This window comes from Podarcis vaucheri (assembly GCF_965113315.1).
Source record: "Podarcis vaucheri genome assembly, chromosome: 3".
In the NCBI taxonomy this organism is placed as follows: Eukaryota; Metazoa; Chordata; class Lepidosauria; order Squamata; family Lacertidae; genus Podarcis; species Podarcis vaucheri.
In genome coordinates, this window is record NC_138761.1 from 83,075,339 (window position 1) to 83,100,723 (window position 25,385).

At 41.9% G+C, this 25,385-nt stretch overlaps 1 long non-coding RNA gene across 1 annotated transcript in view; it reads left to right on the forward strand.

Moving 5' to 3' along the window:
- Positions 1 to 25,385, forward strand: part of LOC309528710 — a 139,286-nt gene that overhangs the window by 90,143 nt on the left and 23,758 nt on the right. Inside the window, exon 2 of the long non-coding RNA XR_014217882.1 lies at positions 16,753 to 16,868. This is a non-coding gene — a long non-coding RNA (uncharacterized lncRNA). The remainder of the gene's footprint in view (positions 1 to 16,752; positions 16,869 to 25,385) is intronic.

Consider the following 25,385-nt stretch of genomic DNA (forward strand, 5'->3'; position numbering starts at 1 on the left):
AAGGTAGCAGGGCTGGCTCAGAATCCAGTGGATCCGGAGCTGGCTCATCTGCACTCCCTTCTCCACCCCATTTCAGGGGTTTCTTGTGGCTGCTATCACTGGGGATATTGCTGACTGTAACTTCTACCTGCCATTTGCCAGAAACCTCCCCCCTAAATAAATTCACACTTTACTCAAAATTTTGGTTTAGTTTTTGGCAGAATTTAGGCCACAACTTTATTGATTACAGAAAGTGAATGTTTGCATAGGCTCTGGTTTGACTAGCTCCCTGCCATGCAGGTAGCGCTGACCCAGGGTTCCAGCATAGGTCAGCCAAGGGTGAACACCTGGATAAGCGGAAAGCTGGGAATGGGCTAACTCCGCCACCCAAATGTCCCCCTGGACTCAGGCACAGGCACAACCCCCTCTCAGGGGTTGACCAAATCATTGAGTCCCTGTATTCCTTTAATGGAATACCCTTCACACAGGGATGCCGAGAGCGTTCTCCCATCCCTATCACCTGAACCAGAGCCTATCTGCAACCTTACAAGTTGTGACGATTTGCTACGTGGCAGGCAAAACCCAAATGGCAACAGCCAATCAACCAAGTGGGGAAAATTCCTGCCATGCCCATCCCAACGACACACGACACACAATGGCACAGCTAGGTCAAGTGCAACAAGCCCTAAAAGTAGGGAGAGGTGGGCGGGTGTTCTGAATGCACGTGCCAAAAGAGGAAGCTCTGGGTCACGTGCATGGGTATAAATAGGTCCCTCAAACCGTTTGGACTGCATCCCATTGGCCAGATTGCACCCAGCTTCGAGGGACCTACCAATCAGGTGTTGTGGCTAACCAATCGTACCCACCCACAACACAGGGTGTCGGTTGTCCAGGTCTCACTGCAATAACTCCCTTTAAGGGAGGACCTGATTTGGGAAGACTCTCCTCTTGTGGAGGCAGGCAGGGCAGGGTGGAGGAACATTGTGTGTCGTCTGTCATTGGGATAGGGGCACGGCAGGAATTTCCCCCATCTGGCTGATTGGCTGTTGCCATTTGGGTTTTGCCTGACCTAAACCCAGCTTTGCCACTGAGACAGAGATGCTGCGTCACCTGAGGCTCCCTTGTAGCTCATGGAGCAGACTCCCTTGCTAGGCTCTTCTACATTTGGCCAGCTTCCCCTCACTGCTAATGATGCCAATGAGATCAAGGGGCGTGACTCAAACACTAGAGTTTGAAGCTGAAAGGGGATGGATTTCATATAATCATAAAATCGTAGAGATGGAAGGAACCACAAGGGTCAACTCCCTGCAATGCAGGAATATTTTTGCCCCAATGTGGGGCTGGAACCAACAGCCCTGAGATTAAGAGTCTCATGGTGTACCAACTGAGCTGAATGGGCTTCCTCCGTCTTCATATGATCAACACTACAAGAAGTTGGAGGAAGCATCTTTCAAAAGATACGCTTGCTATGTGCATACAGTGGCATCCATTTCCATGAAAGCAACACAAGCAGAAACAGATCTGCAGACCTGAGTATTTCTAAGCTGCATGAGGATACCTGCATTTTTAAGCTGCATTGGTCCAACTGGGATCAAAAATCAATTGCCAATGAACCCCAGTTAACACCACAGAAATCCAGTTTTCAGCATAGATACCAGTAAACACATGATAGCAATGATCTCTGATGCCCCAAGTTTGATATTTCACAAAGTAGTCCCATGAAAAACCAAATAGCCACATTATTTGTTATCCTCCTAGTCTCTCTCTCTCTCTCTCTCTCTCCCTCCCTCCCTCCCTCCCTCCCTCCCTCCCTCCCTCCCTCCCTCCCTCCCTCCCTCTCTTTTTCTCCCCCTCCCTCCCTTTCTCTCTCTCTGTATGTATTTAAATTCAGGTAGGTAGCCGTGTTGGTCTGACGCAGTAGAAATAAATAAAAAGAATTAAAAAATTGTCCAGTGGCACCTTAGAGACCAATTAAGTTTGTTCTTGGTATGAGCTTCAGATACCTATCTGAAGAAGTGTGCATGCACACAAAAGCTCATACCAAGAACAAGCTTAGTTGGTCTCTAAGGTGCTACTGGACAATTTTTTAATTCTTTTTATTTATTTCTATGTATTTAAAGATTGTCATCATCTGAGCCATGAACTGGGGAAAAACATTGAGCCGAAGTGATTGATTCCCTAAAGCAACAAGCCATCAAACTGGAAAGCCCCAACAACTCTTGAGATGAGACTGGCATTATAAATTACTTAGTGAGTACAAATACAAAAAAATCCTGCAGGAGTACTGGGAGAAGCAGCATACAGAAACAGAGGTTTAGGCTGCAGTCCTATGCAAACCTCCTTGGGGAGTCTCATTGAACTCAGTGAGACTTACTTCAAAGTGGACATGTCTAGAGGTTCAGGTGTAATTATACAAATCTGCAACAAACAGTTCCATCTCTGTCCAGGTGGTTTTCTGAACCTGGTGGTTCTGGGCCTAGTTCACGTGTAGGATAGCCAACCAAATATTCTTTTAGTGACCTCAGCTTTAAAAGTGTCACGCCAGCAAACTGGGACCCGAAATACTGGGACCTGAAAAGCCAACAAGGTTCAATTTGGTCCAAAACAGACCTGCTGCTTCATTCCCTCCCTCCCTTGACTCTTTCTATGACCCAATTCCATCTTGCCTTTCCCTGGGTTCTGCTCTCTAACCTACCAGATTCTGCCAATCTTCATCAGCCACACACCAGCTTCCATCTGGGCTCTCTTGCTGCATCACTCAGGAGCCAAATGTTGGTTTCCTAAAAAATCAAAGTCAACCCAATTTATGCATGCTCATTCTGGGAATGGGTGAATCTGTCAATTTCAGTTTCTCTGTTTCATTCTTCCAATCTTAAGTTCCAGTCTCCACATTTCCATATCAGTTTGGGGTTTTTTTTTAAAGTCCTAATTAAAAAACAATCACCAGCATTTGAGTGTCGGTTTCTCCTAAAAGACACATTTTTATATGCAATATTGCCCAAAATACACATTTTTCTTGCAAAGACATTTACCCGGCTATGATTACTCTAATACCTGGATTTTTTCCTGCACATCTTACCCTATTATTTGCATTTTTGCACACATTACTTGGCTGGAGAACTGCAGTGCAAAATTCAAAAAAGTATGAATTTCAAATAATGGCTGTGTTTCAGTTTGTATTTTAGAAAGTGTGGATTAGATAGGCCCACCTTTAAATGCCAGCTGAATTGAGCTTCTCCCCCATTCCTAGCCGCCACTCATGCAAGTCACTAAGGGCCAAAGAAAGGTTTTCCTTAATAGAAAACCCACAGCTATGTGTCTTGTTTTTCTGTAAACAATTACAAGTACTTGTGAGCTCAATTCCTTCAGGGAATCTGTAGGGAATCTGCAGAAAGAAAAAACATTAAAAGTAAAGTGAAGAAAGGGGCAGACTTTCACAGCATGCTGCATGCATCTGCATCAATTAACTAACTTCAGTGGTGAGCTTAGTCCGCCGTTCATTCCAATCACCTCACAACGTCTGTAGCCTCTTGGGTTTGTGGTGGTAGCTGTGGAGAAGAATGAGAGGGGTCGTTTGAAATCTTTCTTTTTAAAAATGTGAATGGGAGAATGTTCTTTGAAAGTTTGGGGATATTTTGAAGCTGTTACAGTTTCACTCAGTTGCCATCAACACCCACAAGATTCTCAAGATTCAATGGCAAAGAGAGCAGACTGTGTACCATCTGCTACAACATTGCCAAAATTAAATTACAGGCTCTGTTCATGGTTTGTGTGTTGAGGGGAGCTCTCAAAATACTTTTAATGTGATTGTCAAGCCGATGGGGCTGTGCAGCTTCATGGAATCAATAGGAATGGGGACACGTGCCACTGATGGAAAAAAGAAAGAAAACTCTGTTGAAACAATACTATATTTAACAGATGCCATTCAGCAGAGCTCAAGACTCTTCCTTTCTTTCCACCCCTCCCCATGACATTTGAAGCAATCCAGAAGTTGTCTAGTATGCTTCAGTTTTGCTTTGGAATGTCTCATAGATTCATAAAGAATTACTTACCATAAGCGACTGTTACTTACCATAAGCGACTGGTGAAGGCAACCCTAGATATTACATGTAACATTGGACCTAATATAGGGTTGACATATTTCAAAAAGTAAAAACTAGGACACCTCAAAAGTTGATGAGTTCTTTTTAGGAAAAACTTTTTTCCAGCTTTTTTTTTTAAGGGAATTGTTGAGCCCCCCTTTTTTTTACAAAAACACCAACCCGCCCCCCCCCCGCAATTTTTCAGTTGATTTGCCTGAGACAAGACAAAGCACTGCCTTTCAGAAATTCCCTCCAGACATCAATTCCACTTTTGAAATCCTGGTAATGTCCAGGAAAACGTATGGCAGCCCTAGACTAATAGCACTTTCAAAGAAAAAGGATAAGCTTCTTCTGGTGGCGCAGTTGCCCTGTGCAGAACTGGCAGAATTGAACTCCGACCATCAGTTGATGTTACCCACCCATTGATGTCAGCTGATTGTAGGCTACATTAGACCTACCTGACAGGCCACAGGGTCTTGAACCTGTGATCTACACTGACTGGGAGAAACTCTCAAGGACATTCCCAGACAGACCTACCTGGAGATGCCAGAGACCTTTGGCAGGCAAAGCAGATTCTCGCCTGCAGACCTCCAACCCTTCCCTACAGCTTAGCCCAGTGAGGACTGTCCCTCTGAATGTCCTTTGGGCCACTATCTCCCCCCCCCAGCCATCTATATATGGGCAAGCCTGCCCTGCCTACAAGGATGTGCAGGGAGCTAACCAAGTGGCAGTCCCCTGGGCACAGTGCCCTCCCCCATTGTCCTGCCCATCCTCCAAGATCTCACAGCTGCTGGAGGTGTTGCAGCTTTTGTTTTATTGGCTCCACAGATAGATTGACATGGGAGTCTTGTTGCTGCCTGTCTTTCATTATTAAACATGCCATTTTAATAGGAATTAGAAATAGATTTTTGTTACCATAGGCTCAAGGCATTCACTTTTTGTAAAAGGCATCTGTAGTCATTTGCTCTGAGTCATAACATTTATTAGATGTCTCTTAGGGGATTGAACTGCTATTGGATTTTTAAAAATACTTTAAAAGCATTTGACTGACTCTGTTTATATATATATATATATATATATATATATATATATATATATATATATATGCAGGTTTTGGTATCTTCGGGTGTCTTCCCGTGTAAGAGTAGGGGTGTCTGGGCGACGTTTCGACGAGGTCTCACTCGTCATCTTCAGGCTGGTGCTTTCGGCTTCTTGTTACTGGAAGTTCCAGTAACAAGAAGCCGAAAGCACCAGCCTGAAGATGACGAGTGAGACCTCGTCGAAACGTCGCCCAGACACCCCTACTCTTACACGGGAAGACACCCGAAGATACCAAAACCTGCATTCCTGTACCCGTGAAAATCTACGAAAGCATATATATATATATATATATATATATATATATATATATATATATGGAACATTAGGAAAGCCTAATTATAAATTGTTCTTTATTTCACAAAATTGCCTGCTGCAACAGCCACACCAGGAGATGAAGCAGATTTCCAAATTCAGAGATTGTTAAAAAGGTGCTTTTAATAAAACACAACTAAATGGCTGGCTTAGGAAGCAAGATACCAATCAGGAGAAAATGAATCTCCTCTCGGAGACCCATAAAAGCTCTATGAGGCTATATCCAACAATAGTCTCTATTTGCTTCACCATGGCATACCATGGAAAAGGCTTGGACCAGGGAGAAGGGAGGCTGCATGGACAAGCTGATCCTCTGCTCTTGTATACTGGGTGCCCATGACATGCAACAGGTGTGGAAGGTGGAGCCAGAATCAGCAGTGTGGATGGAGCAGGAACATTAAGGAGCTCTGAAAGCCCAGCAAAGCTCCAGAACCAACTTCTATGATCACTGTCCTCCCATGATCATCTTTCTGGTCACTGCCTGTGCCTGGGTGATGGCTTACAGCTAGCTTTTTCACCTTTCTCCTGAGTAGGTCTTTCCTTCCAGGTAGCTCCTGTACTGACAGCCAAACAGAGGGTCCTCCTGCGGCTCTGGGTTGCCACCATTCTCCTGAGACCTTGGGGGTAGGGAGAAATAGGGTTCTAGGTTAGACATTTTAAATACCTGTGTTGCCAATGACCAGTTTGCAAATTAAGCTCCCGTCTGGAAAATCAGCAGGATTCAAGGGCAAAAGCCTAGGACAAAATAATTGCTATCAAAGTATACAAGCATGGGCATTCCACAAGTGGTGGGGGGCATAAAGTAGAACCTCTCTCTGAGAAAGTTTAGACCAGTTTCCCTGTTTCTGTGGGGACATTAGAAACTCTGTGATCAGGAAAATTTGAGTTTCTCTGCCCTGTCTCTCCAAAGGAAGAGGTGGGAAGCTGCATGGAAGAAATGCAAGAATCCTACTTTGAGGCATGGTTCCTACTTCCCTATGGAGCCCCCAACACCCCCACTCCCTTCTTAACCTGCATAGGTCATTGCAGTCATTATTGTCCTATAAAATGTTTCATGTGGTGGCTGCCTGTTTATTAACTACGGTGACATATTTTGGGAACTGGCACTCCAATATGCACATGCCTTCTTCCTTTCTTATGGTTGGGTTAATATGAACACAATATTCGACTCAAGGCCTCTGGGTCTCCTTTCTTTCCAAGGATAATAGTGTTGTGTTGCAGTAGTAGATAGGTAGCCGTGTTGGTCTGCCATAGTCAAAATAAAAAAATTCCTTCCAGTAGCACCTTAAAGACCAACTAAGTTAGTTCTTGGTATGAGCTTTCGTGTGCATGCACACTTCTTCAGATACACAGTGTTGTGTTGGACAGGGATGGAGAACCTGTAGCCCTCCAGTTGTTCCTAGACTACAACTCTCCGTCATCCCTGACCGTTGGACATCCTGTCATGGGCTGATGACAGCTGGAGTCCAACCACATCTGCAGGGCCACAGGCTCCCTAATCTTCATGCAGGAACTTGCAAGGAAAGGAAGGGGGAATTCTGTTTACCATCCATAGCACAAGAAGCCCACAGAAATGCAGAAAAGTGAGGAGGCCAGTTCTTTGCAGTAGCTGTTTTCTTTTACCGTAGGCACGTTTCCAGCATCGTCTTTTGATGAAGAGAATGAATAACAGCCTGTTCTTTCATGTCTTTTCTTTGATCACATGCCAATTTCCATTATGATAATAGGGGAACCATCTCTCTACTGCAGAGCAAATGACAGGATAGAGGAAAGGGGGAGGGGACAGGCAGCCCAAGAGGCACTTGAGCAACAAGACACATTCTGCTTTGATATGGAGCCTGGTTGACCATTTTAGCATGCATTGGCAGCTAATGTGTTTTCAGAATTTCCTTACCTCTTGATAGGAATATATACAAGGACCATGCTACTTTATGCTAAGAGAGTTTATTCCAGGGTAGTTTGATCCTTTGTATGGACTCCTGAGCCCATACTGGGCATTCATCTCTAATATGTAGGGGAAGAAATGGTGCCATGCTCAATACCCCACCCCCCATCCTCATCTCTCTGGCCTCACAGACTGCACCCTCAGACCTTCACATGTAGCTTCCATTGAGAAAACGGCATGACAAACCTGTTCAGTGTACCTGTTCATATATCTGCCTTTGTGTACATGTGCTGGAAGGCTATGCTTGGTTTAGGAAATTAGTGTAGTGTCTTAGTAGTTAAAAAACTAAGCTGAGAACTGAAAAGTACTTGTTTTAAATCCCACAGATGACGACAGTTCAATGGATGGTGTTAGACAAGTTGCTGTCTTTCATTCATAGTCTCCTTCTGCAATTGGTCCCTGTAACAGTGAACTCAGTTGCTGAATGCCAACAGAGCAAAAATAGTGCCACTGAAAAAAACAAGAGGGTCTGAGAGAGGTAACAGGGTGCTCAAGAGAACCCTGAGATTGCCAGTGTAAAATAAAAATTAAAAATACCAGCAACTAAGAGGACCAAAGGTCAATGAGGATTCCGCATATTTAGGAGTTGAGTACAAAACTGTATGTAGGGATAGTAGGTGGAATGACCTGTTTGAGTGCCTTACATCTTGGGTGCCAAGGCCCGATGAACCGAAGTTCCCTAATGGATAATAAACACACACGGACACGAGTATTTAGGTTTATGGGTTCAAATAGGCCACAACTATATTGGATACAGATGTAAGCGGTTTGGCTTAGGCATTGGCTATATCTTGACTATACTTGTCTGCAGGGAGTCCATCTAAGGGTAAACCACCGATAGGGTGAGCCCTATGACTTACATCAAATAGGGGCACTACGAGGGGTCCCCGTTGGGGTCATGGCATAGCCCTAGCCCACTTCTGGGCATCAGACAGAATCCACACTCCTGGATCCCTTTAACAGGATACCCTTAATGAGGAGGGGCAGGCAGAGGCTACAACCTCTCTTCCATACAAACAAAGGCTTACCCAATGCCTAACTGAGAGGAGGGCTCCCCGGCCACACTGCGGTTTATATTTCCCTTGGCCACACCTCCTGCTGGCACTGATTGGACAATGGGACCATCCCTGAGTGGGGCCCCACCCAGCACCAGCAACACCGCCCACCAGAAAAGGTGAGTGGGCTTACAGGATCCTGAGAATCAAAACAAAGCCATTTTACAAAATTCACACTTCTCTGAACTTCACAATGCAGTTTTCTCATCAACCCGTGTTTGCAAAAAAATCACATATTAGGGGAAAGTGTGCATAAGAATGCACATGCTAGTGAAAAATAGCATTAAAAGGCATTATATTAAGGAAAATGCCTTGCAAAAACATTACTTAAAACTGCATTTAAGAGGTTTAATTAGAAGAAATTCGCACTAAGATGCTGGTGATTTTTTGTAAATAGCTGCAGAAATGTGGAGAACTGAATATAAGAGTGGAAAAATGAGGCCATACGAGAACCAAAATGGATAGGTCCCTCCACCCCAAGTCATAATAAGTGCAGAATTGTCTATATACATGCTAAATATTATAACTGACCTTGGGTTTCCAAGTGAACTTTCCACATGTGCAAACAAAACCCTCACATAATTAGACGTGATGTATGCACAAATTTCATGCAAAACTCTACATGTGAATTACTGTGGTGTTGGTAATCTTTAACATGTGAAGCAACCATTGGCTGATATTGTTATGTACATTCCTCCAGTTGTCTAACTGTCCCTGGTTATTTCTATTAAAATTCACACAAACCTTTCGTAATACTGTACAACTTTGTCTGAATTTCTTCTTTATTGTGGTTGGCAAAGTATAGGTTTTTATTACTATATTCTCCCCTGTCCTGGGAATAAACGCTGCTTATTTTGTGCTCTCTTGTATTAATGCAGATTTCCATTATTTCCATGGAGACTTGGCTGGTGTTTGTTTTTACCTAAGAGAGAAAGGAAGAAAGCCACAGGCAGACCTTATTCATGTTCATGCTGTTCCACAAAGGACAGGAGGGAATTCTGTGCACTTTCAAGTTGAAGACTCAAAAGTAACAAAAAAACAGATTTTCATTTCCAGCAATAAGATTAGAAGTGAGTATTGTTGGGCAGAGCAAAAACATTTGTTTTAAAAGCAGTTTTGCATTCAGGCTCCATGTGCCAGGCTTGGCAACTGGCAATCTATCATATTTTGAGGCTTTTAGAGAAATGTGCTTTTCTGTTCTGGCAGACTAAGCTCTGATTTGTCTAAATCCTGCTGAAAAGTGTTTTTTAAACTAGTGAAACGCCCACAGCTGATACCACCTTCGCTAAAGCAAAACTCAGAGCAATGCTCAGAATAATAAAGCTTCCATTCAGTCATTATATCCCCCCATAGAAAAATCAATCTTTATGTGACAGTTGTACACACAGAAAGAATAGTTTTATTATTTTCGAAGTAGTAGCAGGCAATCATTCATCATAGCATCTATCTTCCGACTTGTTTATCTAGCTTATTACTTCATAGTTTCTGTGCTTTCTTGTATTAATGCAGATTCCCATTACCGTAGATTCCGGCGTATTAGGCGACTGGATGTATTAGACAACCCCCCAAATTGGCAGGTGCAATTTGGGGGTTCGTCTTATAAGCCCAGTTGCCTAATAAGCTGGGCAGCTCTATGCCGGGAGAAAGCCGCCCGGCGTAGAGCGGAGCACGCCACCCCTGCTGCTGCTTCTGATGCTTCTGAGCCGCCACAGCAGCAGCGGGGGGGGGCGGATACCCGGCGTATAAGACGACCACCAACTTTTTAACCTCTTTTCCGGGGTTAAAAATTCATCTTATACGCCGGAATTTACGGTATTTCCAATTTTACAAGCATTGGCAAGATTTGGGGATGCAGCAGTTGCCCAAGTTTGTCTTTCCTTTGGAAGGAGGTCACTGGAAGTTTACAGTGTAAATGTAGTATTTTAGTTAATTTGCAAATAAACTGATTGTTTGTAAGTGAAGGCACAGCTTAAACTCTTCAGTAGACTACCAGAGGATGTAGCCAGCATCCCAGAATGCTTTTAGCTCACAGAATCCATACTCAGCTCTCTCTTGCTCTCTCTGTCAGACTATAATCAGGGGTCAGCAAACTTTTTCAGCAGGGGGCCAGTCCACTGTCCCTCAGACCTTGTGGGGGGCCAGACTATATTTTGAAGGAAAAAAATGAACAAATTCCTATGCCCCACAAGTAACCCAGAGATGCATTTTAAATAAAATCACACATTCTACTCATGTAAAAACATGCTGATTCCTGGACAGTCTGCGGGCCAGATATAGAAGGCAATTGGGCCGGATCTGGCCCCCGGGCCTTAATCTGCCTATCCATGGACTAGATGTTACTTTAGCTCCATAAGTGCACCCTCAAGTTTAGGGTGTTTTTGTTTATGCAAATTATCAGTGCTACCCCCACCCCATGCATATTAGGATTCTAGCATGGAGGGAGGTAATAAATCTAAGGAGGCAATCATATAAATTAGTATATGTAAGTTTTATGTGAACCTGTACTTTCTATTGTGCTTTTTGCAGCAATGCAACCCTGTCCACAATACACATATCTGTCTCTTTCTCTCGGATATGCATACACACAGACACACACCCACACACCAGGAGGATTGAATTAATACACTGTATGTGTGCATTTTGTGAAGAGGGAAGATGCTGATTGCATGCTATCTGTACACTGGCCAGAAAGCATTGGAAATACGGGTTTTTATTAATTCATCATACGTGCCTGAATAATCAAGGCATATACAGCAGTCACCGCTAATTAAAGGAAGCTGTTAACTTTCAATACTGGGCAGGAAAGAAGTTACTTATTCAAGGTTGCATAAAAGAGCTATCGGAAGCATAAAGTAAAAAATCATAAAATCCAGATCAAATGGCCAATACTGAATCAAATTAATTATCTGAAAACACTTGGTGTTTACAGAATTTAGGGAATTTACATTTCTGATTTCATAACTAAGGAATAAGAAAATAATGTCTCCAGGCAGCCCTCCATTTAAGTACCAATATTCCGTTGGTCGTGTTTGTGATAATTTTAGGTCATGGATATACATCCACAAACTAACATATGTACAAACAGGATAGTTTCAAAAACGTTAGCTTCAGAATCCCTGACAATTATATTAAGACATAAAGATAGCACAAATGAAATTAAAGTATATGGTACAATTTGTTTTTGATATGTATTAATAAAATAAAAAATTGAGGGTGGGGGAGAAAGGCAAATAATACTTTGTTCTAGCTAGAGAAAACATTAGGACTGAGTCATGAGAAGGGAATGATTTTTTTAAAAAGGATTTTATTTGCTTTTCATAATACATTGCAATAACAGACAAACTAATCTGAGCAAAAAGAAAAATGCAAAGTCCTCTCTCTCAGGTAGATCTTTACCCTTGTCCCACACAGAAAGAAGTGAACCTTCCCAGCTCTCACCTGGGATCTTCAAGGAGAAGATTTGTGTTATGTACTGAAGTTCTCACCCTTGGCCAGCAGGGGATACTGTAGATAGTTTTCACTCAGGTCCACATATGTAAATAAGGGATTGAAAGTGATGTTCAGTGATTGACAAAAAAACAGGATTCCAGGTGGAAAAATCGAAACTTGAGACAGAGTTGTTAGAACCAAAGACCAAGTTATTATCGAGAATGTATAACTTGCTGCTTAAATGGAACACTCAGGATGAGACAGTTAAATCAGCTATGATAAAATGGGCTCAGGACATTGGTTATAATATCATGTCTGAAGACTGGGAGAGGTTATGGACCACCGGTATGAAGTTTACTGCATGCAATGCTCTGAAAGAAAATATTATGAAAATGGTATACAGGTGGTACATGACCCCGGTCAAGCTGGCTAAGATATACCATTTGTCCGATAATAAATGTTGGAAATGTAAGGAAGCTGAGGGGACATTCTTTCACCTTTGGTGGACTTGTCCAAGATTGAAGGCCTTCTGGGAAATGATCTATAACGAGTTAAAAAAGGTGTTTAAGTACACCTTCCCCAAGAAACCGGAGGCCTTCCTTCTGGGCATTGTCGGCCAGAAGGTGTTAAAGAAGGATAGAACTTTTTTCATGTATGCTACTACAGCAGCAAGAATTCTTATTGCTAAGCATTGGAAGACTCAAGATTTGCCCACACTGGAGGACTGGCAGACGCAATTGATGAACTACATGGAACTAGCCGAGATGACTGCAAGGATCCGAGATTTGGGAGAAGTGGTAATGGAGGAGGATTGGAAAAAATTTAAGGACTATCTGCAAAAGTATTATAAGTTATATGAATCTTAAGATGCCGTATGACTTGGAATGTTAGCCCCAGCAACGAAAGTGGAGTATATATGAAATTGGATAATATTTATGAAAAAATCAAAGTTTAAATGGGTAAAAATGACAATGGGTTATATTTTAAGAGTAAATGGAAAATAAGAGATTTAAACTTAAACTGCAATTGAAAGTACAAAGAAACACATGAAACAAGGTTATAATTTGCTGATAACTTTATTGTCAAGAATGCATTATGTGGGAGATGTGGGGAAGTCCGATAGAAATCTGAAATAAGTTCTTGAAATGGATGTGATTTTCTGTTTTTTCTTTCTTTCTATTCTCTATGTTCTTTCTCTTTTCTGTTTTATCTGCAATTTGGAAAAAAAATGCAATAAAAATTATTATAAAAAAAAATATGAAAGTGATGTTCAGTGATTGGATAGTTACAGGAATTTGTTACAGTTGTGTTGTAGTGGAGCTCTATATAAGCAGGCTGGCTGAACCCTTCAGTTCAGTTCTGTTCTGGCCTGTGAATAAACAGGAGCCGTTTGAAGAATCGCTATGTAGTCTTATATGTTCACCCACAGCTTAACAATTTGAAAGCTGAGTTAGAACCAAAAGGAGTTAAAAGGAGCAAGGAAAAACAAAATATTTCAATAACTGGGGGGAGGGGGAGGACATGCCAGCATTGGATGGGTAATACATTTCAAAGGGCACTGTTGGTAAATACATGTACTGAATCATACATGATAAGTGAAGGTATATGAAGGAAAACAATAGCATGGGGAAGCTTAATATCTGTATAATTTTAGATTATGATTAAAATGTCTTAATGGCAAATGTATCTCTCTTAATATGAATGGCTTACATCACTCAGTCATGAGGAACAAGATCTCCTGGCAGATAAAAAGACAAGAAGCAAGTGGTGTATGTCCAGAGTAAATACACATAGCATAGAAAGACAGTCATTTATTGGGAAGATTCATAAAAGTCAGCTATATCATTTATGTGCGTATAATAAAACCAAAGGAGTTGCTATGGTGGTCTTGCGGGAGCAGGATATGGGAATGTAAAGATCAATACAGAAAGATTGAAGGAAGATATTTGACAAAAGAAAGGATCACTGGCCTCTTGGGGCTATTTCAGACTGTGTTTTATTTCAGGTGTATTCTGACCCATATTCTTGACACAATAATAGTGGTAGATTTATTTTGCTTTTATTAGTTTTTCTGTGATGCTGCCCCAATGCTTCCACATTATTGCCCTCCAGGCGGTGGGGGCCAATGATGCAACAAAAGTGGGACAAAAATAAACCAGAACGTTTGTGGTATAAAAAGTTATAGGATACAGCAGAAAGTGACAGGATATTGCCCTATTAAAAATGAAGCAGTGTGACCTGCATCAAAAGAGCCAAACAGTATCGACACTGTTTGTGACCACACCAATAGTATCATGAGCACAAATAATCACAAATTAGCAAGAGAAAGGATGTCTGGAGGGGGTTTGTGTAGAGTGGCAATCGATACAAATCACCTGTCTGGGGTAATTAATAAAAGAATTGGCTGGATCCCTAAATTCAAAGTGTGGTGCTGAACACACTCTCCAGCAAGAGAGAACCCTCCAGCAGAGTTTAAAAGTCGCAGAAGCAAGCAGCAATGTAGCATGGGAATAACAGGCTGTTAGACCTTTTTAATATGCCATTTTAGTCCCCTTACAGTGTTTCCCTTCTCTACCCCTCTCACAAGGAACAGACCACAGCATTAGTAAGTTTAAATGCTTTACTTGCAAACTACAATGGTCAGGTTCATGTGTTATTTCATGCAGCAGCAAGTAAACACAAGCAAAATTCTTGGGATACAAAATATAATGAAATAGCTCTAAGCACACGGTCTGAGCTTGTAGCGAGCAGCCTCAGGCACATCCTATCTTGGTGAGTTTACACGGTAAACTGTGAGTGAACAAAGAAGTTTCACTTCCTTCTTCATTGGAGGTAAGGAGGTGTGACCTAGTCAAGTCTAGCAACAACAGTTTACTCTGTGGTCTTAACCCCTTCATGCATTAACTGGAGCTACACGTGCTAGTTATATGGGACTGCAAGTTATCCCACAGTTTATGGATTTCTCTGTTGAAGCTGTGTATGCACCAAATCATTTAGTAGCAAAAAAAATTCACTAGTTAACCAAAGATATCTAGAAATTTGTAAGAGGGGAAATGATAATGGCAAGAGATTTCAACATGGTTTTGGATTCACATAAGTATAAATCTGTTGTAAGAGGTATAAATATATGGTGTGATATGAATCCTAATAAAAAGGATTATATTTCAAATTCAATAAAAAGTAACACATATTAAAGGATGTACTATTTATATACTTTATGTATTATATATGTATTTGTGCTGTAGATGTACTATAGATGTATCTATAGTTTGCCTTTCCAAGGTTTCCAAGCAAAACTGATATTAAATTTCATGCCCCAGTGAATATTGAGTGGTGTATGATTATTGGAAACAACTCGTATGATAACAGATATTACAGTGATAAGATTAAGTCCTAAACTGATTTTATTTAATTAGATTGAGGCTGATATCCCAAAGGGCATGAAATCCTTAATTAATTTATTAATTTCAGCAATAAAAAATAATAAAAAAATCCGAGATAGGTAAATTAATATATATGATACACAGGAGAAATGATAGTATCAAGAATACTATGCTTGTTGAAATGTGGAATGAGTTATGAAATTTTACGGTTCAATAGGGGTTTGTGTAAATAGTGGAATGTATAATATATATTAATGTACCTCTTCCACCAGGCTTTTGGATGAGAGAAACTGTTTATTAATCTATTAATATTTTGATGCTGCAACTATTGAGTTATAATTGGGTTGCATTCAGCATAGTCCCATTGGGGCAAGGACTTCCACTTGCGCAACTGAACTACCATTCCCTCTTCTCTCCCCGCACACACCCGCATACCCCACACCCCAATTTTTCTTCAGAATCTTGGGTAACCCCAGAATGGATTTGGCGACTGCATAAGGGGATCAGAGGAAGGGGAAGTGCAAACAGAAGCCTCTGAGCAAATGAAACACCTTCTCTAGATACAACCCATTGTTTGTACTGTATTGTTTTTTCTATGTTATTAAATGCCTTCTGACCTTTTGGCAAAGAGCAATATATGTATTTTCTGAAAAACAAGCAAGCAAACAAACATTTTATGGAAAACTAACAGTAATGTGTAGGATTTTTTTGTTTTTGTTTTATTTCTAATTCATTAAGTGCCTGATTAAGTTAGGGCACTTCCAGATGACCTTTTAACTGAGGATGCATCCTGGTTTGGAGATCAGGTGATGTTGGCTATTTAATGAGCATGCACTCTGATGCGCTTGCGGGGAAGTTAGGTGACGTTGCATCAAAGCAAGTGCCACCCCACACATTCCTTACCCATTACCGTACTTACCTTGTCACAAAAAGCTTGACCTTTTTGGAGAAGTGGGTTTGTTGCACAAGGCCTCCCAATTGCACAATCTGAATTTGCCAGCATGTGATTGGATCCCACCCAAAACTAGTGACATTCTGGAAGCATCCTTCCTTTTACTGACCACTGCTGTTTAAATAGTGCAAAATATTACCCACATATATAGTCTTCCCAAAGCTTCTGAACTGTCTTTTGAGTTGTAAGATGCTTCTGGAATAGTTGTGATTGAAATTGCTCAGAACAAATCAATTCTTTTGGTGCTTCATAAAACATCTATCTTTCTAGCCTAATTCCGTTAAGTATTAGACAGTAAACAAATTTGCCCCGGCTTGGCAGAATACCTAGCAGTCTTTAACAAAGGCCAGACCAGCTGACGTCAAAACAATTTCCACATTAGCAGTTTATTCAGTGACTGGAATGAAGCCTGAAAAGGGGGGCAGGGCTGAATTTCACACCCCATATTAAGTTTATTATATCTCACCAGTCACCACTTTTGATGTACATTTTACGTTTTGATTTGTTCTGACAGACTTGAAGCTGAAACTATGGAATTATGGCAGATGGTCTTCTGAATTACTTAATAGAATTGGAAAAACACCGAAACTTTGGGAAAGCTTTCCTCTATATCTACTCGATCGTCTAAAGGTATTGTTTTCTTGCTTCCTCATATTTATGTGTCTACATGCTTAGAATATGTTCAAAGATATATGCATTTTATTTTATTTTTTGCTATTTTGTGCTCCAATGTGAATATTAAAACTTTACTGCTGGGCTTCAAACACCAACAGAAAAAGTACTTTGGACAAGGGTGTGTGGGAAAAGAGAGTTGACAGGGGGAAAGCTCTGTCTTCCACCATTTCTCTTCCATTCTGTCAGAAGAGGGCCTGCCTTGTAGGTGTAAGGAACGGGTCAGCAATAACTCACATGGTGTCAGTGAAGTTAATTCTTTATTGAAGGAAGTGAAGTCTGCTCAGGAGGCCTGGCCTAGTAAGCACAGCAACCTGTCCCAGTAGATTTTGGCCCTATGAGGCAGTTGTGGGAACTGAAGGTTGGCGCCTTCCCACAGTTGCCTAAATCTCCTCCTCCCCTGTGTCCTTCCCAAGCAATCTGAGACTTGGTCGCCATGCCTGTTATTGCTCCTCCCACTTCATACCTCTTTTTGTTCTGGGAGACCAGGGGAGAGGGGAATTGGTTGTAGCAGGAAGGGGAAACACCCTGGCTTCTTCACCAGCCTGACTCATCCCTGCCTCCCCCACTCCTTTCCAGCCTCTGCTCCTGCCTCTGCTTCTAGACTGCTCTCTGCCACAGACTCTTCCTGCTCACTCAACCCTTCAGCTACCAACACCTCCTCCTCCCGTCGTCTTCTTCTCCCTCTGACCACACTTCATTGTCCCTCCACCATTGTCCCCAGCCTTGACCTAAGCACCAAGTGCTAAGATTGGAGATAGGAGATCTCTTCTCTCTAATTTCAGTGCTCAGCATCCTAGCGTTAAAATCAGAGATAAGCCTCTACTTGCATCTGGATAAAAGGCAGTTGTAGTCCCCAATCCTCTTATTGTGAGATGATCTCTCACTTGACTTTGGTCACCTCCAGACTGTCAGTATTTTGCAGGACGCAAAATTTGGGTTTGTAATTTAGATTTGTGAAATTCAGGTAAGTTCATGTGGGGGTTTTTGTGCATTTTGTCGCCCTAATGCAACAAATCTGCTAAAAACAACAACCCCACATGAACTTTTTGTGGTTAGCAAAGTGGCATGGCCATGCACTGAAAAATTAATCAGAAGACTTACAAACACCACACAAACTTATCAGAATGAATGCTGTATAAAGTCTGGCTATAGTTTAAGTTCCATATAATCTTTGTGCAAACAAATCAGGATGAGTGCTCAAAAACAGGTCTTCTGGAGGATATCTTTGTTTCAGGCTCTTATAAGATGCTGCTTATTCCTGCCTTTGTCTCCTTCTACTCCATTCTTGACCACCCACAGTCCAGCTTCTGCCACTGAAACTGCCCTTGCTAAAATCACTGGTGACCTTTTCACCAGATCTAAAAGCCTCTACCCTGTCCTTATTTCCCTTTACTTTTATACTCTTTACAGTAAACCATTTTCTAATGCTTCATACCTCCTGTACTTTAGGTTCCTGTGGCTTTCCCCACAAGCTGATTATATTTCTATCTGTCAGATCATTCATGTAACATTTCGGCGAGAGGGGATTTCCTCCTCAGCCTAGTTATTCAGTTTCTCTGACCTTTTGACCCATATGCCTCAATACTGTCTCATAGAAAATCAAATTGCTCATCAGGGTGTGTGTGTGTTCAAGTTCAAGTACTTTATTATGGTCATAGACCAGCATACAGGTTGTGTGTGTGTGCTCAGCATTAAGAATGTCTGCTCTGTTTGCAGTACGCCCCATGTTCTTGAGCACCTTCCCCATCCACTGGCAACGACATCACCCCTCACACTGAACAGAAGCTTTGGTATACTGCAGGGGAGGGGAACCAAAGGTAGCAGAAAGAAACAAGTTAGCTCGCCTGTTCCAAGCCAAGTGGTATTAAGACGCTGCTGCAATCCTAAAATAATAGCAGTCCCCTCACCCACCCACCCACACAAATATGAGCAATAGCTTTCTGACAATAAATATAATTGCCTTTCTGGGGGATATCTCTGTTTACAGCTTTTAGAAAAGTAATTATTGTTAGCTTAGACTCTATTGACTAAACCTACTCAGGGCAACTTCTGATTTCGGTGTATAAAACCATTATGTAACTGACTTAGCTGAGACAAATAAGAGCTTAAATATACCGAGTTGGATCCTGTATCAAGGATGCATAACAGAAGTGGTAGAAGCTGACATCTTTGCCCACCCCCCCATGTCACCTCCTGCCTGTGTGAGTTTCCTCCACCTGATTTTAGGATGGGGTGTCCCTGTCATCTCCCATGCCTTAGTCCGCTCCATTTATCTGTTTCCCCCACTTAGCATTGAGGGAGGTGTTGAAGGCTACTGTGTGGAGGATGGGAAGTCGCCACACCCTCTTTACGCATGCTTAACTCTGAATTAAGCCTGCTGTGCTTTGAACGGACAGTTTCCTAACTGCAGGGGTCCTTCACCAGAGCGCCAGTCACTGGTGAGGGTGATTTGTGAATTTGAGGAGAGCAGACACAACCAATGGGATGGTCAATGCCATGGTAGATGGACTGGTAGATTCAGAACAGTGCTTGGTTTATTTAGGCCACCCATGTCTGATGTATTCAGGGAGGTTTAGCACTTGGTTTAGGGAGGTTGCACACCTATTCACTCAGCCCTGATTTGGGGTTGCCATGTGATGTGAGAAAAGGCTTTTTATTGGAGTGGGGTCTGCATCCTCAGAATGGCTTAGAGGGTCACCTTCTCTGACTGACCCTCAGGGCTATTATGTGGTGTTGGAGTGCAATTGCAGTTTGTACTCCATCTTGAAGCTTCTCAGAATCCCAGCATGGAGAGGATCAGATCTTAATCCCCTGTTTTTTTTCTGTTCTCCCAGAGAAAATGTGATAACCAAGATTTATAACTTAGCTATCATTAATCACCACATAATTATCTCTTGTTGACAGAGTGTCAAGAAGAGACATCTAGTCCGCCATCTTTCCTCTCTGGAATTCCAAAATTGAGTGACTGCTGATAAGTGATCATGCACAAAACACCAACTTGGATATATCATTCTTCCTGGCAGAGGCTAAGAATTTAGATTTCAGTGTCTTTCTCTTGATTAAGAAATGATTAACAGCTATTGGATGGAAATTCAGGAGTATTTTGTGTTTTCTTGAACATCTGATGCAACATGAAATTGATATTGGATGCTACTAAAACTCATTTTGGGGGCCGGGGCCTTTTAGGGTGAGATCTTTCATAACTCAACAAGCAGAAAAACAACTTTTTGTAAAAGAATGATACTCCCCCCCGAGATAACACCCAAACACTCACTACATAGTAATCTGAACATATATAAGAACTGGACACATATAGAAATCTTATTGATCTTCTGAATACACAGGAGGCTGATAAAGCCTTGACATTTACAAAGCACAAATATTTTCAAAAGGACAACAAAGCCAATATGTTATTAGCTCACAAATCAGCATGGGGACAGAAAAGTAGATTAATACTAACAATCCGTGTGGGGGGGGAGGAACAGGGGGAGAAAGACTGCTACTAATAATGAATGGAATTGTGTTAGAATTTGCTGCACTTCATAAATCTCCAGATCAACCCTCAAAAGTTAGAATTAATTAATGAGTTTCTTGGCAAGCATCATATTCCTAAACTTTCTAAACAAGATCAGCAACAGTTAAGTGCTACCATTTGCAAGAATGAAATACAATAGGTCATCCAAAACCTGAAGCCAAATAAATCTCCAAGATTAGATGGCTTTCCTGCTGAGTTTTATAGACCATTTGCCAACCTGCTACTGAATTTGCTACAGACTCTTTGTAATGAATGTTTCGACCTCTTCTGAAAGGCCAAATTCATGGAATGAGGCTGTAATTATTATGCTTCATAAGAAAGATAAAGATCCTAAGTTGACAGCTTCATGTCATCCAGAATCTTTATTAAATCAATATTATAAGGTCTTGGCAGCCATTTATGCTAAAAGGATAAATACTATAATTGCAAGCTATATCCACAACTCATCAAGCTTCATTAGAGAACAATTACTCTTAGGAAGCACTACAAAAGCTGTCCGTATTGTCAGTGAGTGTGGTCGTAGTAAGGAAATTCTTTTGGCTTTTATTGATGCACATAATCCTTCAATCATGTCCAGTGAGCAAAACTTAGAAGTTGGAACATCTTTGTTTGGAATATTTAGTTTTGGAACATCAAGATTATACAGGGCATTGTTTTACCGACGTAATTTTAAAAGCAAGGAAGAGTCACTTCTTTTAGCTTGTGCCCAAGCCAGACATTGAACAAAACAGTGCGCTATACTTGTTTTTACATATCTCAGTGTTTGGGAAGCAGATATGGCAGCATAATTGGTGTTATAATTATATGCTTTAAGACCAATCTGAGAGGTTCAAGGTATCCAAGTCCTGAAAGGGATGCCTAGCTGCATTTGGGGGTGTAGTTTTTCTGGTTGCAATGTGAACTGTTGACTGGGGACAATAGTGCATCATTTTGTTACTACCTATCTTCTGTTATCATTTGAAAAAGGAAGGAAGGAAGGAAGGAAGGAAGGAAGGAAGGAAGGAAGGAAGGAAGGAAGGAAGGAAGGAAGCTTTATTTGCTTGTCTTGATTACTGTGAATCAGCTGAGCACTTGGCAACTAAGGGGTGGCCAAGACTTAACAAAATAACATTAATATTCCTTGATGGCTGTGGAAATGTCACCTTCCAGAGGCCAGGAAAAGACATCTATCAGAATTTGGAAGAGAAAGCTGAACAAATTAGATTTATGCCATGCTTATATATTAGGGGAGTGGTTTTTAGCTATGGTAACTAAATGGAACCTTTGTGCTTAGAGACAGTATAGCTTTGACTGCCAGTTGAAGGGAGACAAAAACCATGGTGGAGGAGCCAGAAGAGCTGTTCATTTTGAGCACCTTGGAGAAGAAGAAGAGTTTGGATTTGATCACCCACTTTATCACTACCCGAAGGAGTCTCAAAGCGGCTAACATTCTCCTTTCCCTTCCTCCCCCACAACAAACACTCTGTGAGGTGAGTGGGGCTGAGAGACTTCAGAGAAGTGTGAGTAGCCCAAGGTCACCCAGCAGCTGCATGTGGAGGAGCGGGGAATCGAACCCAGTTCACCAGATTACGAGTCCACCGCTCTTAACCACTACACCACACTGGCTCTCCAGTGGAGGCGTCTGGTTGGCACCACTGATGACAGGATGCTAGAGTAAATGGTACTTTAGTCTGGGACAGCAGAGACGCTTTCACCTGCTTTTTTTATGTAGTGATTTTTGACGCAAACCTTTTCTTAAAAAAACAAAGCATAGCCTGCATATCCACAGTAGCAGAAAAAAATAATAATTTAAACCTATATATAAAACCATCAAGATACCATCTGCAACAAAGACAATTAAATAAATGTCATACGAAGCAAGCTGTGGACCAGTGAAAAGGTGGAGTAAGGTGAACAGTTTCAATAATGAAAGTAAAATTTCCTTAATCTGAGATATCTTATTTATTTGCCAGGGATGGGAAATGATAAAGTTGCTTCCTATGATTTTTGTGTGTTATGTCTCTTATTGAGAAGTAAGTAGTCTCTCTAAACTTGCCTAATATAAGAATCATAGAATTTTAGAGTTGTAAGGGATCCTGAGGATCATCAATTCTAGTCCAACCCTCTGCAGTTCAGGAATAAGCAGCTGTCCCACATGGGGATCAAACCTGCAACCTTGGCATTATCAACACCACACTGTAACCAAGTGAGCTATCCTGGCAGTCCTAAGTAAAAGCTACTAAACCCAGTGGGATCCGCTTTTGAATAAGCTTGCATTGGCTTGCGCTCTCAGCCAGCAGCTAAAAATGACAATGCTTTCATGAAGCAGCAGCTGATGTGGTGTTCTCCATCAGCCTGAAGCTAGCATGGGTAATGGTCAGAGATGATGGGAGTTGGTAATCCATAACACCTAGATAGCAGCACATGCTCTAATGAGTATAGTTTTGTATTTTGTGGGGCTGTGCTGCTGATCTATCTTCGGCATGCTGAAGGAAAGGACTCCAATAATGTAATATGCAAGGCTGTAGCTTGACATACTGGCCACCGGGCAGAGCACTGTGGGAGATTAAACATGGCAAAGCCGCCACTTGGCTCACATCCCATTACACCACTGCCAACACCATTGAGTAGGCCCATCCAGGGGGACGAGGTGACTGGCAGCTAGCAACTGTGCTGCGGGGGGGGGGGGGCATGTGGCAGCAAGCGCAGATGCCCAATGTGGGGAGCAATGATGTCCTAGTGGGCTGACTCTGGGCCTGCTAAGATATCACATATCCTACTATAACCAGATGACTTGCTTTATATTTTGTTAACCTCACAAGGTCAGCCACTATGGAATCATTATCCAATCCTCTCCAAATGCTGTTCTTTGATTGTATTAGAGCAGTTCCTGAAATCCGTACTCTGAGTAGCAGCAGCTGCCTTTCACAGCCCCATGGTTGGTTTGATGGGCCCCTCAGCAAAGTGCCCTCTGGTGGGCCCTGCTTCTCTATTTTGATTTCCCACAATGCCCCAGAGCAATGCTGTGCCAGGGGCATTATGGGAAATGTAAATGAATGTCCACCATTACTGCCATGAGGTAAAACCACAGATGGACATCCAGGATGCTGATTGGCCCTGTGGCCTTGGCAGCTTCCTTAGGTGGCCCAAAGGGCTGCTCCATAAGGGGTATTGTGGGAAATCTAAACGGCCACCCTTCACTGCCACCATGAGGTAGCTGGGGACCAAGGGTGCTGGAGTCTTGCTCAGTTCAGCACTATGCTGACAAGTCCTAATTATATATCCCTGCTGTAGGCTGGTTAGTTGATTTGCTAAGCAAATTAGTCTCTTAAACTTAAGCCAAGAAAGATTATTCTCTATAAGATTGAATATCAATATATGTATCAAGACTTTGAGATTAGACCACTGAAGAAGCCCAGAAAACTATCTTGGGAGTGTGCTACCTGCAGTGGCGTAGCATGGGTTGTCAGCACCCGGGGCAAGGCAAGTAATTTGCGCCCCCTAACCCGTGGATTTGCGCCCCTAACCCGTGGATTTGCACCCCCTAACCCTAACCCCCAGATGTTGCGCCCGGTGTGGCCGGCCCCCCCCTGCACCCCCCACGCTACGCCACTGGCTACCTGCAAGCCCCAGTTAAAGGGCCCCATTGGGGGTGAACAGCAGCCTTTTGATTACTTGGACTGCCAGGGTGAAACAGGTGCAAAACGCTGGCACCCTGTCTCTGTCTACAACTCTACTAGCATCTCTCGGTATTATGAATATCACCGAAGTTACCTTTTGTTGGTATCTTCATGAACTTATCTAAAAGACTGATTTAAGCATTTGAAAAATCTATTGAAACCAGACATCATAAGTTCATTTTAGGCTGGGTGGTTCGCAAGTCTTTGTGGCTTTGTTTAATGTTTTGTATTTTTCTCAGAAGGTTGATAAAGTATGTGTAATTATTGTTCTGTGTATATTAATCGGCAACGTGTTGCATGAGTCACACTCCTCCACTTCTTCAGCTACTTTTAAAAAATTCTTACATTGTTGCTTCTAACCAGCTTTTCTGTTGATCGTGCAGCTATTCGACTATAGGAGCTAAACCAGAGCATTCCACAAACACCCATGCATTTATGACTGTCTGGAGAAAAACACGCATTATTAAACAGTAGGGAAGACTTGTATTGTCCTCTATTGGTAGACTCTGCAACAAAACCTTTAATTCAGGCTTGGGGATTCCAGGTACTGAGGGAATGTTGGCTGGCTTTTCCCACTAGGCACTTCAAGCTGAGTGGCTTAATTAGTTTAAATGCTGCTCTGTAATAATGTGGGAGACTTAATGGCTCTCAGAGACAGCTTTTGTTTATCGGGCTGCCAAAAGATGGCAGTGGTGGGTGAAGAGCTGCTTACAAAACAACCACCTCAGGTGCGGGGGTGGAAATCCACCAGATAACCAACCATGAGAACAATGAATTTTGATTTCTAATTCACAAAAGCAGCTTAATGAGCGTGCGTATGTGTGTGTGCAAGCATGTACTTTAAAAACCACAAAACTTATCTGCTAAGTTGTTTGTGTTTTTTTTAAAGCATGCAATTATACACAACTCTTTCTGGAAAACATTTTCATTGTTTTTGTGCCAGTTTGTTGTCTGGTCTAGGGCTGTTCTGAAAATCTTTCTCCTGCAGCAATGACCTAAATCAGGATCAGTACCAGGGTGCTTTTTCACTTAGGTATCAGAAAAAAAGAAGACAAAAAATAGGCCAAAAGAAGACACTGATTTGCATCATGTCTGCAAATGCCGATTTATATGTATAGATGTATTTTTAAAAAATCACTATAATTTATATGGATATACAGTATATCACACCATATAGCAAAAGGTTGGCCCTGTGTTCTCATTGTTTACGGGCAACTTCAAGGCTTCTGCAGCTTTCCCTTCTTATAATTCTTCATCTTTAAACCAGATTTGGGCAGG